The 17662-nt window shown below is 41.2% G+C and overlaps 1 protein-coding gene across 2 annotated transcripts in view; it reads left to right on the top strand.

Annotated features, from left to right (window-relative positions):
• LOC141769285 (single-stranded DNA-binding protein 2) overlaps positions 1-17662 on the top strand; it is a 56334-nt gene that overhangs the window by 1374 nt on the left and 37298 nt on the right. The window lies entirely within an intron of this gene.

Raw genomic sequence — 17662 nt, 5'->3', positions numbered from 1 at the left:
AGGAGGAGCAACTATTTATTGATGATATGCCTTCGACTGTGACTGATAAGAGATTCAGAGAGGGAGAGAGTTATAGTACTATACAAAAAGAACTGCATTAAGCTTGTATTTTTCAGTCGTTGCCACCTATGAGTGTCCTTTCATTGTTATTTGTCCTGGTAATTAATCGTCGCACCTCTACTCCCAGCTACCTATTCTGTCTTTTGAATCCAGTTCACTCATGTTTGTCAACAGTGTGACTGTGAGTGTTCAGCTCCGTCTCTTGAGCCCAATTCTTTACCCTACAATCGATATGAAAGGATAGTACTGGAAAGTGTGGCTCTATGCATGCATGCTCTGACAGACGCAGAGATGGAAAGCTTCCTCCAGGCGTGGAAGATACACTGTGTGAACACATGTAAGCATGTCTCTGTGTGTGGAAGCATGTAGACTACCGTATGCTTTTTCTGTTGGAAAAAAACAGCAGATACGTATTCTGTAGACGTGTTACCCAGGAGTCCCCTGACAGTTTGCAGTGCAGCTCATTTTACCCATGATGAAGAGACTTCAGTTCACATTTCCTGTGTTAACACGGCCTATAAGTGACCTGCTGTCTTTAAAGGAAACATCTACCTGCACTGTGTTCATAGATGTGACAGACCTGATCTTACATGGGTAAAAGACCATTTTTGGAGCTACTTGGGAGGTTTAACATTAACGGCCACCTGGCTTTGATTGAAATACTTTTGTGTTATTGAGTCTTTCATTTCAGCCACAAATACAGTATGTGCATATATATCGTAAATGAGTCATCTACGGTGGTATCTTCGGGATTTTATTGGGGATTGGTCTTTGAGATCTCTCCTGGAGACACTAAACTTCTTACTTTTAGATCTCACTGCCTGGCATCACATTTAATTTTGTTGTTGCAGATGATTTTGTTATCTGTGTTTACATTTCGAGGCGAGAGTCGATGTTCCATTGGGGCGTTAATGCCAAGGCCGCAGCAAAAAGAAAGGACTGGGTGACGAGAAAAAAACAGCAGATGAAAAGGCCGTGAAAGGCAAAAATCAGGCAAGGCAGAGTTTCATTAGTCCCTTAACAAGCAGCCTTGTTTATCAGCGGTGTGTATCAGAGAAGCAGAGCAGGCCCGCCGCCGCCGAGTCTTCAGTTGTTTCTCATTTCTGCAGCGCAGCGGGGGACCAGAGAGTGGGAGAGACGGAGGGCAACAACAGATTGAGGGAGAGAAGGAGGAGGGGAGAGAGCAGCACTGAGGGAATTTGCTGGATCATTAGTTTACAGTGTTGTAGTATTGACCTCAGGATGGACCCCCGCAGACACGGGGCTCTGGCATCTCGCCCGTGTAGATGTAAAGGAGCTCTAAATACAACTGACCTGTGTGCAACTCCGTTCACTGCTGTGTGTGTGTGTGTGTGATAAGAATCTGGTTTGTGCGGCTTGTCCTTGCTACAGATGATTTTGGGAATGCACTTTTTTTGCCTCAGCAGGTCACCGATTTCCAAATGTTTATCCAGTGGTTTTGCAGTGTGCATACTTGGAGATAAAAAGAAATATAGTGGGATAAAAATCTTGCTTCAGGAGATTTACAAACTGTAGCACTTTTTTTTTTTTTTTTTTTTTAAAGATCCTACTTTAAACATTTTATGAAGGTGTGGATTTACAGTACGCAGAATGTGCCTGAGGTTACCAAATGAAATAAAGGAAGCTTCATTTTTCTCTCTCGCTTTAGAAATTGTGTGGATACTCACAGTCTATTGCTTTGCATGTCAGTTAACCTCTTTGTTGTATGTTAAAATACACCAAAGGGAATTAGGCCTGAAGAGAAAATGATTTTCCGTAAATCATTATAGTTAAGCATATGTATACCTGACATTTCTCCAAATTGTATGTCCTCTTTTACTGCATGAATTATGTGGTAACAAAACAAGCACTGACTGCACAAAATAGTGGACACACATTTCATGAAGTGCACTGAAGATGTGGCTAAAGCTGTTATCACTTATTGATTTCCTTTATTCAATATGCACCCTTTGACAGAAGAGGATGTGCAGATAAAGAGAAGCAGATGAGTAAGAAAATTATGTCTTAAAGGATCAGTTTCAAAAATATATAAATAAATGCAAACATATTGTTTCACTAATGGTATCACGCCACGGAGATAGTTCAGGGTTGGATGTGCCACGAGATATCTGCTTATAAAAAGTGCAGCGGCACATCATTTAAAGGAAGTTTGTTTGTGTTGTTCAAAGCTCTATAAACTCAACAGAAACATGTCCGTGCAGAAACAACGTCCCTGACCTATAGCCATTAATAGTTTTGATTAGGACCATTTTTTTCAGCAGAAAGTAGTTCCAGTCACAAGCAGCGAGGTGTATGGATTATGTTGAGGGATTGATACCACCACTAATATGTATTTTATGATTAGTTTGATCCTCTAAGGTTTAATTCAACAAGAGATATGAATAAGAAGCAGCCTTTACACCTATGTGGCTGTGTAGTGAACGCTCTCCCTGCTGCTCAGTTCTCTCCTCTCTCTCTGGCTCTACCTGTGTTACGGTCTGCACTTGATTTTGATTCAGAGTGACAGTACACGACCACTGACTGTGTACTGCAGTTGTTCAACGAGTGTAGGTTTCCGTCACTGGCAGTTAGAGGACACATTCCACATAGTTCTGGGATTGTGGTTCTCAGTGAGTTGCGTTGCAGCGCATAGTACACATTCCTTTTTTTTTTTCCTTTTCTGTATGTGTGTGTTTGTAATGAATCATGGAACAAACAGTGCTTAAAACACACACACACATGCTCTCCCTTCTCTCCATTTCTCTTGGACTCACAGACATACACAGCTTATATCTGGTTTTGTGGACTTTTTCCTAGAAAGCACAACCTGTGTTTTTTATTTTTTTTTACACACATCAGATTAATAAGCAACTCACACTTATGAAAAGTCCAACTATCATAGTTGTTGTTCCGTCTGTAATTCAGGTTCCAACCGTAAATCTGGTGCAGACTTAAGCATTTCTAGTGCTGTGAGGATCATCATTCTGCACACACACACACACACGGCTACTTCTGAACCGAGACACCTCAGAATCCTGCCAGGAGGCTGCCAATGCAGCACTGCGCAGACTGAGGCAAAGCAGTGCATGCTGGGAGTGTTTATCCGACAGAAGCAATTCAGGCTGCCACTCTGGCTCTGACAGTGAGTCGCATTACAGGAGAACTACAATAAAAATAGAGCCGTATCTCTCACACAAACACACACACACAAACACACACATAGTGTATATGTATGCTCACAATGCCTTGCGTCGACGGTGCGGGGAATCCGACTTTGTCCCGTGCCAGCTGCCACCGTACGAATGTAATTGATGAGTTTTTTGTTTGTTTACTACATCTCTGTGTCCTTGAGAAATGATAGAGGCGCACTCATTAGAGGAAAGGAGAGAGTCGGATCATTTGTTAGAGGATGAACGAAAGAATGTAGCCAGGGGATAAACACGGTCAGCTTGGCGAGGGGAAATGAGAGTATGGAAAATGAGCATCAAATTTAAAATGTGTCTTAAGATCAACAGTTGAGAGGTTAAAGGGCTGAATGAAAGAAAGACCTGTGGAAAGAGAGAGTTTTTGTGTCCAGGTCAGACGAGGTCAGGTGATATCCTGCAGGACCTCATGGTCTAATGCTCCATAATGGATGCATGTCGGACCTCTGCACTCTACACGCATCTCCCTCTTTCTGTTGATCACTTACACTGGTAAGTGGCCACACCTGGTTCTGTTGGCCTAAGTCCAGTGACGGAGTAAAAAGCCCCAGCGAGAATCCCCTTAACCCAAACATAAGAGCCGCATGGCAGGCCTCAGCTTTATGTAGACAGAGAACAATATAAAAGTGCGTGATAATGTGTGCTCTTTGCCGCTTTGGGTCAATAGAGAGCATTCTGCGTGTATAAGTCTGTAAGCCCGTCTGAGCTGTCTGCTTACAGCACTTTCCCCATATGTTTCATCCCCTCAAAATCAACCTCCATCTGTCTGTCACGCCGCCTGTGTGAACGCGAACTACAACATCCAGTGATCATTACACAGCTAATAGCCTCTCCGGCTCTCATGGGATGCTTGTGAACAACTGTGAGAACACATAGAACTGTCACCGCTCTCCGTCGTCGTCGTGTCTCAGCAACACGGACGGTCAGTGAAAGATATCGACTTAAAACTGCCGCCGATGTATTTAATCCTCGCGGCGTTTTAGATTAGCATCAGTCTGGGATTACAAGAGAAGAAATGGAGCTCTGATATGTTTTTTTTTCTTTCTGGGTATACAGAGCTGTCTTCAAATGAAAGTGATGATGACAGTTTGACAGGGCCCTGATAATAAAAAAAACAAACACTTTTTAACCTGCTGAACACATAGAGGCTGTTAAAAGTCCTCTTTTATCTGCTGGCATCCCTCCTAGTCTCTCTCTTATCCACCGCTGCCAGAGATGTAACTTGCAACAGAACTGCTATCAAAGCAGCGGCCTCTTATTGAGCTGTGTGAGGCGGCGGAGGGGGGGTGTTGGGGTGAAGACAGCCTCTGATCGACGCCGGCAGAAAAAGGTTGTGACGTGTCAATCAACAGAGAGGACCCTGAAGAAGGCGTTCTCACAGGACGCCTTAGGGTCCTTGAGAAGGATCGACGTGACGAAAGGGCTCCGTCGGCATCAGATAGCACGTGGAAGAGAGGAGGAGAGGGCACAGCATCCTCAAAGTCTTTTATCACTCCGTTCAAAAGACGGAGGGTATGGATGAGTGACTTTATCACCCGGTGCTGGTCCCTCAAGACCCCATGGGTGCCCCCTGAATGCTTCTGTTTTAATTATGGACACACCACATCATATCTTCTCTTCACTTCAGTGTATCGGCTTAATTTGGGGGATTGAGATACTGACATTTGGGGAGTCTGAGGATTCAGATCAGTGCACTGTGGACGAGTGTGACACGTGAAGCGGAGAGAGGAGGGGGCTTTTCATCGTACGCTTTGTTGACCGTGACTGTAAACTTGCAATCCAGGCTGTCAGGCTTTGTTCGTGTTGTTGTTATTAGCGGTAGCACTTGTGGTTTTGTTAGGATGTTTTTTTTTGTTGTTGTTGCCCCTGGTGACACCAAATATGCACAGCTTTGCTCCAAACCCACAGCACGGCAGGGACGCTCCCTCAAAGCGCTTCCTGTAACCTGAGAGCTCCAGCCAAAAGTAAATGCTGTCGGTGGAAACACCACTTACTGTCTACAGGCTCCGTTGAGGAAAAGCCCTGCTTACTGATTTTATATTTCTGAAACATAAATTGTTGTCATTTACTTCCTTTACCTGTCCAGTATAATAGTATATATATATATATATATATATATATATATATATGTAATAGTCATCTTTTCCCCCTATTTTTAAGTCAGCTGTGTCACAATCCCTTGTACTGTATGACAGCTGCCCTTGTGTTCACCAGTGTGGTGTAACTTGCATTGCTATTGTAAGTGCCATAGTGTAAGAGTGTGGATGCTGCTGTGCCTCTCCTGCCTGCCGAGTGTAGCGGAGGTTGGCTGGTTGGAGGCCTCTCTGCTGATATTCCTCCATCATTGATATGCAAGCTGCATCGCACAGGCGCTAGCGCAAGGTTAAGCATGCATGACGGCCAGGCTTAGGATCTGCTTCAGACACTCTCTCTCTCTCTCTCTCTCTCTCTCTCTCTCTCTCTCTCCTGCACACACACACACACACACACACACACACACACATATTCTCTTACTGTGCTTTCTCTCTGCATAGTTCTTCAACGTCTTGGCCTCAATTGTCCCTTGTCTGTTTTGTGAAGTTAAGCCACAGAGTTCGTCACTTTAAATTCTCCATAAACGTAGCGTCCTTACATGACCAACATACAAGGCCGCCTGTCCACTGATCCCTATAAAGTCCTCCATGACATTTTCTCCCCTCTGAATGCTCGGCAGTATATCCTCTCGCTTAGGATTTAAATCTCTGACATTGAGTTCTTGACTTTTTAAGGTCCACTAAATGCCATTTCTCAACCGTGGAGAAGCAGGAAGGATAAATGAGTGACACAAGGTGCAGAGCGGGGCAACGGTGGGATTGTTCATGGAGATATAGCTCCGGTGTTGGAAGCAAACTAACTACATGTTCATTTGTCTTTTCTAACTGTGTTTTTTTCTTGTTATTAAATGGTATTATTAATTTACAGACATCTCGGTGCATACATTTAACTGCTAATACAACCTCATGTTGCAGCATGATGCATTTCTCTAACTGGTTAGTCATTTATTTATACTTCCTCTCCACGCAGGCCTTAATAGCCTCACATTCTTCCCTAAATTGCTCCAGATTGCCTTCATCTGTATCAGTTTCTTTTATCTCATCTCGATGCTCTATTGTTCAAAAGAATGGAGGCCCATTAGAGCCCGTAGAAAGGAATTCTAATCCTATAAGATTAGAGCAATGCAGTCCTCCCCAGACGTCTCCTTCTCCACGTTGAAGTTGCGGCTGATTGTGGAATGTTGCTTTGTGTGAGTTGAACAATGATGGTGTGTCGCTGGACGGGAGAAGGGAGTGTCCCGGGGCCGTCACATCACAGGTCTCCCGCATACGACTGTACAGGGATAGAGAGGCAACACCTCGGCCTCACTGTGTGTCTATGTGTGTCTGTGTAAAAAAGAATGTAAGTGACAGTAAAAGAAAGATGATCCTAAAGTAAAACTAAAAAAATATATCTTACATTGTTCCTTATCATATTTAGAATACTTGGAATAACTAGCTCTCCACTGCAACACAAGCTCATTTTCTTTATTTAAACAAGTTGTAAGTGTGGCTCCCGTCTATTTCTTGAAAATGCCCACTTAAGCTATAGAGTCCAAGCATGTAGTTGACGCGTGTTCCAATAAAACTCCGTAGTCCATGTTCTTCGTTTCAACCGTTTACTGAAAATATTTCTTAAGTCTTCAATAACAAAATATCAAAAACATAAGCAGTAAAAAGGTAAGAACAGGTATATTAAGCATGTTCAAAGACTAGTGTGCTCTCCAGGCTCCATTGCTTCAACTGAACTGTTAACGAGCACATGCAACACTATTTAGCTTTTGCCCAATCAGAAGACAGGGCTGGCTGCAGTCACAGTTGGTCCTTATTGAGCACACTGCAATGAAACTACAGAGCTACTTATCTCAAGCAAATAGAAACAAAATGTAAATTATCAACAGTTATTTCTCTACTGAACAAATGGCTCTAACACAGGTTCTTTAGTTTTCTTTATGGATCATCATCTGGTGAGCATGCTGATTTTTTTTTGTTGCCTTGGACATGTAGCCTTTAGCCTCATTCTTTTAGCTCTATAGTTTAAGTGTTTCGTGTTAATAAGAGTCAGATTGTAACATTAAAGAGTCAGGCAGAGACACATTTTTTATCCAACTCGTCGAGCTAGGTAGAATCTGCTTGCGTCATTTCAACCGGCAAAATGGACAGGCACCGGTTGGAAATCAGGGGCCGCGCTTCACAAATGGTGAAAAGTTGTGTGTGTATATGATTCACTCAGTCGGCAGTTTATTAGGTTCTCCCGCGGCTAAAACAAATGCAGTAATACAACAGCCCTACAATACCTACACGAAGGTCACAATGTTAACTTTTTGTTGTTTTAGCGAGGTGCTGATTCAACATTATGGTCATTTTTTATATTATACTGTAGTCTCATAGTCTCAGCCACATTTTTCACTGGTTCAAGCCTCTCAAATTTGAGGGATTGCTGCACTTTCTACTTTATATCAGAGCAAATCGTCTTCCAACAACACACCAGTGTTTTGGCCGTTTTGTGCACAGAGCTGGAGATTTTTTTGTTACATTTCAACCGCCTCTCCACTCCCAATCCATTAAACTCCCTACTTCCTGCGAAACGCTTGGAAATCGACTTTTAAAAGAATACAGTAATTAACTTCGTATGATCACTAAGTGTTGTCATCAAACTCTTAAGTTCTCTCCGTAAACAGCAGTTTAATATTCTGGGCTTTATGGCTGTGTTGCATTCAAGATTTACTGTAATAGCTTGTAGAGAAAGTTGAACAAGGAAAACACTCCTAAAAATCATTGGTGTTCTTTCAGCTGTGAAATTAAACAAACTCCCCATGAGAGGTGACTCAATCTAAACAAATCAAAGCCAATGAAATGGAACTCGAATTAAGAAAGTGATGGATTTGCCCCCGCTTTTATTTGATTTATCCACTTTACATGTTCTGCCAACAAATTCCACTTGTACAAAAATCTTACTGGCTGAAACCTGTGTGTGTAAATGACAGATTTTTATGCAAAGGGCACGACTGGATTTTTTGCTCAATTAGTGTGTTAGTAAACAGCGAGCTACCCATCACGCTCTCTCTCTGTTTCTCCCTCTCTCTGATAAGCTGGCATTTCCTGTTATCTCAGCCCAGGGCATTGTTGTCTGCTCTGTGAGACAGTAGAGTCTCTGCACTGCTGACAGAACAAGAACTGTTTCACTTTGTCTGATTGGGCCTGTATCGGGCGGCGGGGGGGATGCTTCCTTTTTATTCTATTGTCTTTTCAAGTCTTCGTTGCAGCTGCACTAATTTGCTGTTTCTAAGATGCGAGTGGGGGAGTGTATCCTGCCAGAGCTGCCACCAGTCAGTACAGCCTGGTACACGGCGAACAAAACGATATATACACAAACACAAAGCAAGATTATCAATCTAACAATATGCTTATGCCTTCATCAAGGCATACAGTTTTATTTTACCACAGCCGTTCCAGTGATATGAAGCAGGAATCTAATGAAAAAAAGTGCAAAACTGTGAGTAGAATTAATGGAGAAAAAAAATTGTTTTTTCAATCAAAAATACCAAACATGATCTATTTCCAGCTCTTAAATTGTGAGGATTTCCTGCTTTCCTTCGTCTTGTGTGATAGAAAACTGAATGTCTTTAGGTTTTGGAGTATTATTTGTAGAGCTGCAAAAATGAATCGATTAGTTGTCAACTATCAAATTAATCTGATAATCAATTAATCGGTTTGATTAATTTTTTAAGAGAAAAAAAAGTCAAAATTCTCTGATTCCAGCTTCTTAAATGTGAATATTTTCTGTTTCTTTACTCCTCTGTGACAGTAAACCGAATATCTGTGAGTTGTGGACAAAACGAAACATTTGAGGACGTCATCTTGGGCTTTAGGAAAACACTGATCAACATTTTTCACCATTATCTGACATTTTATATAGACCAAACAACTAATCAGTCAATCGACAAAATCATCGACAGATTAAGCGACAATGAAAATAACCGTTAGTTGCCTAGTTAGTTGAACAAAATAAGTAGTATGATAACATTACGTTGGGCTTTCGGATGTTCTGACGGGCATTTTCACTATTTTCTTACGTTTTAGCAACTGGTGAAGTCACACCAATGCCTGCTTAGAGATCCTACTTTTTTCTCACAATACTGATTTCGATCCCTAAACTCAGGGTACCGATCCAATACAAGCGGAGACTGTTTATATTTAATGTAACGTGAGGCCGTAGCTACACATCAATTCTTCAACACCAACATTTAATGTAGCTTGGTCTGACTGACACCAGTGTCAGGTCAGTAGCAACACTGATACCAATTCAGTGTATCGGCTTGATGCATCCCAATAACTTCTGAACAAGATTCCACAGGTTCAGTCATGACAGTAACCACGTGACACTGAACTTATGTGCTCATTTAAAATTTCTCTGGATTACAGCATCAGCTCAGTCATCAGCTGAAGTGAAACACCGTTTCTGGTCTATATTGTGCTACATATTCATACATTTTAATCATATAAGAGTTATTTATTTAAACTGCCTCCACAAAGACATTTCAGCAGTTTAGCTCAATGTGGTTTACACAATTTGTACATTTTGTTTACTTGCTGTTCTCTCTGTTAGACTTTGTGTTCTATATATCTGTGTTTTTCATGCTCAACATATTGAATGGTTGGGTGTAGTCTTCTGGAGTCTGAGCTGTCCTCAAAACACAGGGTGGAGGTTTTGCAGCAGCAGTTGGACTTGTGGTCGGAGTATCTTGATAAGTCGGCTGTTATCAGTCTCCGTCCTCCAGTCACCATGTAGCTTTCGGTTACTGCATGAGCTGACATTATTCTTCTCGCGTACATTATTATTCTCTCATAAAGGATCAAAATAGCATATTCAGAATCGGACACTGTTTACAGCCACATTGTAGTGCGTTGATTGATCGATTAGTCGACGTATAAATAAACAAAAAGTGAGCATTGCTGCTCATGTATTAAACAATTCATAACTCAAACATTATAATCTCTGTTGCTTTAATATTTGTCTTTCAAGTGTGTGTTTTGCAGCATTTATGTTCACCTTGTATTGGACTGTCCCAGGGGTAGGGAGGAGGAGGAGAGGATTGTGGGATCTCTAGTTAATGAAAGGTAAACACAAGGTTTACACTGAGGGGGAGCCAAAGAACGCAGGAGTCTTCCTCTCCTCCAGGATATGAGCTTCATTCTTTTGACTCACGCTTACACGCATGACATTTCACTCTTCTACTGGCAAATTCCTCTCCTCGCAGGAGGAACAAATTCCCTGAATGCTACAGCCACATGTGTGATTTTACATCTTTGTTATGTGAACTATGAAAACCATTCCCTCTTAATGTCAGCTGCATGTCAAAATCATTATCCCTCGAGTTCAGTTCAACTGATGTGACCGCATTTATCCGTGCACCTGCGTACTGTCATAGAGATTTCATTGATGTGGCTGATCAACCTCTCACAAAGATCTGAAGTCAGCCAGCTCACACCGAGCTACACCGATCTTTGCCAAGCCGGTGTTGGAGCATACGGGCCTGTCGCCTAGCCAATGCTCTCCACTAAGGGCTTTACTATGTGTTGTGAAAGTGAGCGGGATAAAGGCTACGACAAACATTTGCTCAGCGAAGCAGCGTGTGAGACCATCTCAGCGGAGACACAAAACAGGGAACACGAGCAGATAAAGCGCAAGTTTATTTGAGTACGAGTGTCTCTCCTCAGGCTGCTTCCAATGCGGGATTATGACGCGTGTTTTGTTAATCTTCAAAGCTGGAGTGAACTTTTCACTGCTCCTCCCCAACTCTCAACCATGCATCCCGACCTGCGGCTGAAGTCTATACGCAGAGGCAAGCCAGCCAGCGTCGGAGAGAGAATACACTTTATATATGAATATCTGTATACAAGTGCTCTGCCTTTAGCAGGAGCCATTAGAGAGACCCCCAGGGGATTGCCGCTGGAGGGTAATGGAGAATATAGATTTAACTTGTGACCATCAGCAAAAATACCAATTAGAAATGCATCAGCGAGTAGCCAGCGATAGAGCCACAGCGCACAGACAGTTTAGGGATTGATTGAAGGGCATGTATTTGACTGAGATATGGCAAGAAGTTGAAGGAGTCTAATGGAAGTACAGTTTATCACACTTAAATAATACATCTCAATGTTGTTTTTCTTCTCGATGACGTAAACTTTATCTTAATGCAGGTTTTTCTCTGTGTTATTTGATGCACCTGTAGTTGTATTATGCTATAATCACGCTCTATTGGGTGAATAACAACGCAAAACCACGTCTCATTCACTTGATTGAAATTCAGCCTCCCGTTCTCCCAAGGTGTGTTCAGTTCCACTTGTGCAAATCTATAGCGTTAAAGGCATGTGTCAGCTCGATCTCTCTCAGTGATATCTTCCCTGATAAAGGTGTGTGACAGCAGCCAGGCATGTTCATAATGTTGTCCTTTTCAGTTTCGCTCACAGGCTGCAGCATTACTCCTCTCCTGCTCCGTCCTGACCTCCCCTCGCTGCGCTTCCAAGCTCCTTTCATTAATCATTTACTCTCCCTCTCCTCTTCTCTCCATCTCTCTCTCTCTATCTCTCTTTCTCTTTTTCTGTCTCCCTCTTTCTTCCCTCTTCCTCTCCACCCTCTGGTCCTCTTGTTGCTGCTATCTTTCTCTCCATCATTACATCTTTATCTCTCTGTTGACTGGTAAATCACCTATCTTTGTCCTTCCCTCAATACTATCAGTGTGTGTCGTTGCCTTTGCGTTCCATAACCTTCCTCCTTTCTGGGCTTTTTTTTTTTTCTCTTTCAAACCTGCGTGTATGACTTTTACTGTATACGTATATCCTTGTTTGTGTGTGTATTGTGAGCAGAATAGTTAAAAGAAAAAGCTCAAACAAAGCATCTACTGTATGCAGCTAACAGCACTTTCAAACAATTAATCCACTCGCACCTATAGCTGTCCAACTCCTCGGCACAGATTCATTAAAACTATACTTTTGCCTAATGAAAATGCATCATGGATTAGTCCTCTGGATCCCTGATTTTCCACATAAAGTGATTTGGCCGTGATCCTGTCGCTGCACCTTTCCCAGACAAGGTGTGTGCATAAATAGCCCTGTATTGAAGATGCTCCTCACTGTATTAAGGCTCCATAATCCCCATGGTTGTTTGGGCTGTTTTTTTTTCTCTCTGTTGTTTTCTTGAAGCCCTGCGTATAGGATGAATTATTCAGTATTGTAATGGGTCTATATTTGTCGTTGTTTATCTTGCCTCAGTGCCCCCGCCACCCTCATCGCTGCCCCTACCACCATCTCTATCCCAGCTTTCACTCGTCTGTCTGTCTGTCTGTCTGTCTGGCGAGCTCAGCCCCCTTCTACCCGCAGAGGATGCTCCACTTTAATGAATGAAGTGAAGTCATTTAGCAAGGCTCTTAATGTCACATAAAGCCCCGCTGCTAGGCTTGATTAATCAGGGAAAGTGTTTGGCTGTCACACACAGGGCTGTCCTCAGCAGGGGCAGCAGCTTGATCGCTGCGCTCTCTTTCATGGCGGGGTCCTCTTCTCTGTTCTCAGAGCCAGAGCTGTCTGGAGCCCGAGCTGCCAACGCTCTCCTCGTCCACAGGTGGCATCTGTTTGGTGGTGGGCTTTTGGGAGGCTTGATTGCAGAGCGAGAGTCTGCTTGGCTTCGCTGTAGACTGGGCATGATGATGATGATGATAATGGTGATGATCCTACATCTGAGTCAAAGACAGGTGTCTAGGATTTGGGTTGCTCTCGTGGCCTGCAGCTCTGTGTCGAGGTGTGGAAGCATGAGAGGACAGTGGGCAAGGATACAAACAAAAATGAGCATTGTAAAACAACATGTTTTTAGCACTGTCTCATAGAAGAGAAGCCAGTCTCATCATATGATTACTGTAAAGGGGGGACAAAATAACAGAACCACCTTAGAATACAGTTACATAGCCCAGCAGTGTACTGCATAAGGGAGACACCAAAAACATTGTTTTTCATGCACGGATCAATTTTGAGATTTTGGGCCATTAGTAGTCTTCTGTCATACCAGTGGAAAGAAAACATCCAAAATACACATTTAGGTGTTTATTTTTACAGTTTTGTCTATTTGCATCTGTAGATTTCTCCTAAATTTACCAAAAGTTAGCATTAGATAATGCCTCATTTGCATATTTAAACATAACATTTCACATTCTTTTAATACAAAAAGTAATTGTCTTAGTGTAATCATATAATCAACTGGAGAAGTTTCACGATGATTAGTTTACTCTGTTCACCTGTAGCGTCTTGCAAAGTGTATGGAATTTTATATCTTTAAAGGCCGAAAAAAAAAAAAAAATCTTCACTTCAGTAGCACTTACATACACCAAACATTCCAGTTTCATTCCTATCTATATTCTGAAGGTTTTTACTGAGGGGTCATACTGTATATCATTCATAGCCTGATTTATAAAACATTTTATTCCTAAAATTATGACAAAAAATAGTTATTTTTGGCTTTTTTAAGGCTGTTGACAGTATTTTCTCATTATGTTCAGATTTCTGTTCTGGAAATTTATGCAAATATTTAATAAGATAATGCCTAATTTGCATATTCAAACATAACATTTCAGAAAAATGTATCAACTGGAGAAGTTCCATGGTGGTATTTATTAGTTAGAATTTTTAACCTATTCACGAGGGCGATAAATCGGCCAGGCCAATATAACAGCCGATATTAGCTGACTGGAGTCATAACTGTATTGGTATTATGTGTTGGCTGATAATTAACAAGAAATTGCAGTAGAGCAATGCCAAACTACGTTAGAAACACCACTATGTAGTTTGTCTGGCAGACAGCACTGAAAGGTTGATTTTTAGACTGTACAATGTCCAGGTTAGTGTGTTTCTTGGTCACAATTGTTAAAAAAAAAACTTTAAATCTAGGGGTATCAAGATTGTTCGTTTACATGATGCATTTATGTTAAAATATTACTATTGGCCGTATATCGTTATCTGATTTTTTTAAACTCTCAAATATAGAATATCAGCCTCAAAAATCAAGTATTGGTTGGCTACAGTATAGAACCTACATTTACTTTTAATGTTTTAACGCTGACTGGCCTGATAAAGCTGATGCATGTTGCTAAGTGGTATTCGACTTTGACTCAGTTTTGTCCTGGGTAGCTGCTGCCTTTGTACTTGCAGTTACTGCTGTCACTGCCTGTATTGCATCAGTCATATATACTGCAAAGTTATGTAACATAGCAAGAAAAAAAAATCCAGAGAACAACACAAAATACATAGAAAATGATGCTGTGAGGAAAGTTTATGAGCTTTACCAAACTGGAGTTCACTGCAGGTCTAATACATTGTAATGTGTTAGTGCTATTTCGTCCATGGGAAATTTAAAGGAGCCACTTGATTTCCCCTTATTGCTTTATTCTTCTGTAAAGTGTTCCATTCGCTTGAAAGCAAAGTACTTCAAAGACACTATAGCTCTCAGTGGATACTTCACAGTGTCTCTTCTACTAACATTATTCTTTGCTCTGAACACACACAGCAGAGATTTAAGATGGTAATTTTAGTCTTTTGTAGTAGGTAAGCATATCCAGGAGATAATTACAGTATTTCAACTTCCTGACTGTGACTTAGTTCAATCTAGGATTACTTTCTCATTGTTATTACCTCTCACACAGAACCCATTGAAATTCATTTATAAAAAATGTAATGAAATCCAGTGCATACTCTGCGGCATCTTTCATGCCTATGCATCTTTCATCTTTTCTGTATGTTGTGTTTTCAGCGCAGCGTGCAGTCATTTGCCTTTTTTCTCTTAGAGAATAGTATAGGAATCAGGTCTACTTTAGCCCGTCTGTTTTTCGTTGCGGGGTTTTCTGTTAATTTGCAGAAGGAGGTCACAGCAGGGTGCTTGGCTAACTGAGACACCGCTCAGTGAGAATCCTCAACATTAGAATATGAAAGTTTACAGATCTCACGAGTATTCATCTCGGGGCTCATCCGCTAGCACCCATCACCTCCATCCTCCCCATCTGCCTTTTCCTCTGTCTCTCTCTAATCCCCCTTCTTCACTCTCTTCTCTTCTCCAGAACCTTTCATCTCTCTCTGCTAAGCTCCTGTCACCACATCACTCTCCTTCCCTCATTTTCTCTCTCTCTTTCTGTAATTTTCCTCCATGGAATGGTATGTGTTTCACTCTCTGGGTGTTTGTTCGTATTTTTCATTCATTTGTCTATCAAGTTATACCGCACAAATCACTTGTCAATTTTTTATCAAAAACAGGAGAATAAAATGTGTCTCACGCTATTGTTTAACACACTCTACTGAACCCATGTGTGACCCATTCATATGAGACATTGCATGATAATCCCTGGTTGACATCATCTAGACTTTAGTCTGGAACTGTTATAGATATAACTGCTAAACCTGAAAGCTTTATTTGTTTTAGACGACTCATGTTACATACACTTCACTTCATTAACAGAACCATTTAACAATATCCCCATCCCTATAAATGACAGTTTGCCCCATTCAGAATGACCGTCACTGTCAGTGTAAGACATGTCACTGAACGGCGTATAATAGGTCTAACAGGGGCAATACTTCTTAGAAAGCAATTAGTTCACCAGTTTAAAAAACTCTGAGGAATGACCTCGCTTATGTGCTGTGAGATTTATCCTCACAATATGTGATTTTAATGGAACATTTCCATATTTGATAAATCATACTGATCAGGTAAAGTCACAGAGTCAAATATCTACAGTACATACATATCTGTAAGCACCACTTTGCATGTTGGTTAGTAGCAGCATGTGACTGCTCTAAAATTGGATATTATTATATTAGCAATTGATGTGATGTGATGTGATGTGATGTGATAGAGGTCACTTGTAGGGCTGTGTATTGGCAAGAATCTGGTGATACGATACGTATTGTGATACAGGGGTTTACGAATCAATATACTGGGATATATTGTGATACTGTAAGCAAGGCGATACATTGCAAATTTTTTAATCTAATTTTAGGAAAAATGTCATACAGTATAAGGAACACACCACATATGTATAAAATCTGAGTAAAAAAGTTGACTTTTTAATGCAATCGGAGCAGTGTGAGCTGCATTTGCATTTATCACAGTACCCTTTAATATCCAACATCACAACACAAAATGAACCACTGTCTGCCACGAATCTTAACATGGAAACTAAAATGTTTTTGAGAATTGATACAGAATCATAAAACATTTTATTACACCCTTAGTTGCTCGTATAGTGATGAACCCACAGACAATTATCATTCGACTCTGCAATTCTTTTTTTTTACCATATTTTAACTGTTGTTTTGGTTTTCCAGCCTGCAACTTGACTGTTTTATTTCAGTCTCACCGGTCTTGTCATTTCCAGGCAGTTGTTTTTCAGTAAAAAAAAAAGCTCTGAAAACCCCAATATATGCTGCCTGCCCAGCACCAAACAACAGACAGACAAAGTCCGGGACTAGCTGGTTAAGATAGCGGGACATTTAAAGAGCCATATATTTCCCTCAGGGGTTGGTGAAGAGCAAAACAGAGCTAAAAGAAGTAAGACTCCAAGTGAATGCTAATGTCAATTTGTGTCTGCCGGTTGTATAAATAAGCCACTGTTTGCTAACGAATTCGCCATATCAACTTTATAAAGTGTCTACAGCTTGTTGAGCTGCCCCCAAGTGGCAAGAAAATAAATTATTGCAGGTTTAAACATCCAGAAGTCATGTAATTTGACACGCAACATTTAACAGCACTCAGCGTGCTCTTGTCCAGTTTACAGTGTGTGATAATTACATACTATAAGTACCAAAAGGGACAAGACATCTTGCTCTGACTGGATCACTCTCTCTAACTGCTGCTCAGGAGACAGTTTGTATTCATCACTTCCTGTGGGTAGAGACGATTTCCTGCCACTGCCCACACCCAACACCAGAATTTAATTTGGGCAAAGAAGGCAGATTTATAGCATCTGAGACGTCGCCCTCTCTACTCTGGTTCTACTTTGTGGCAGATAAGACTTTGTATATTTACAGCTTAAACAGAACAACATGTGCAGAAAACTGTGACTTGCACTAGACAGTTTTATGCCATGTACAACTAAAGGATTGTGGGAGGTATTACTGGTTTATTGTAATTGTTATACATTTGCTGTAGAAGTGACTTGTGCATGTTTATAGGCAGGAATGCATTCAGGGTTGTATTACTTTCCAGATATGTGTTATTAGGCCATGTCAGCATAGTAGCAAGTCTTGTAAATATGTCAATTAACATGCCGATTCAGATCAGAAGTATAA

Source organism: Sebastes fasciatus, chromosome 6, assembly GCF_043250625.1.
Source record: "Sebastes fasciatus isolate fSebFas1 chromosome 6, fSebFas1.pri, whole genome shotgun sequence".
Taxonomy (NCBI): domain Eukaryota; kingdom Metazoa; phylum Chordata; class Actinopteri; order Perciformes; family Sebastidae; genus Sebastes; species Sebastes fasciatus.
Note: the sequence above shows the minus strand (reverse complement) of the source record. Positions and strands in the feature narration are given on the sequence as shown.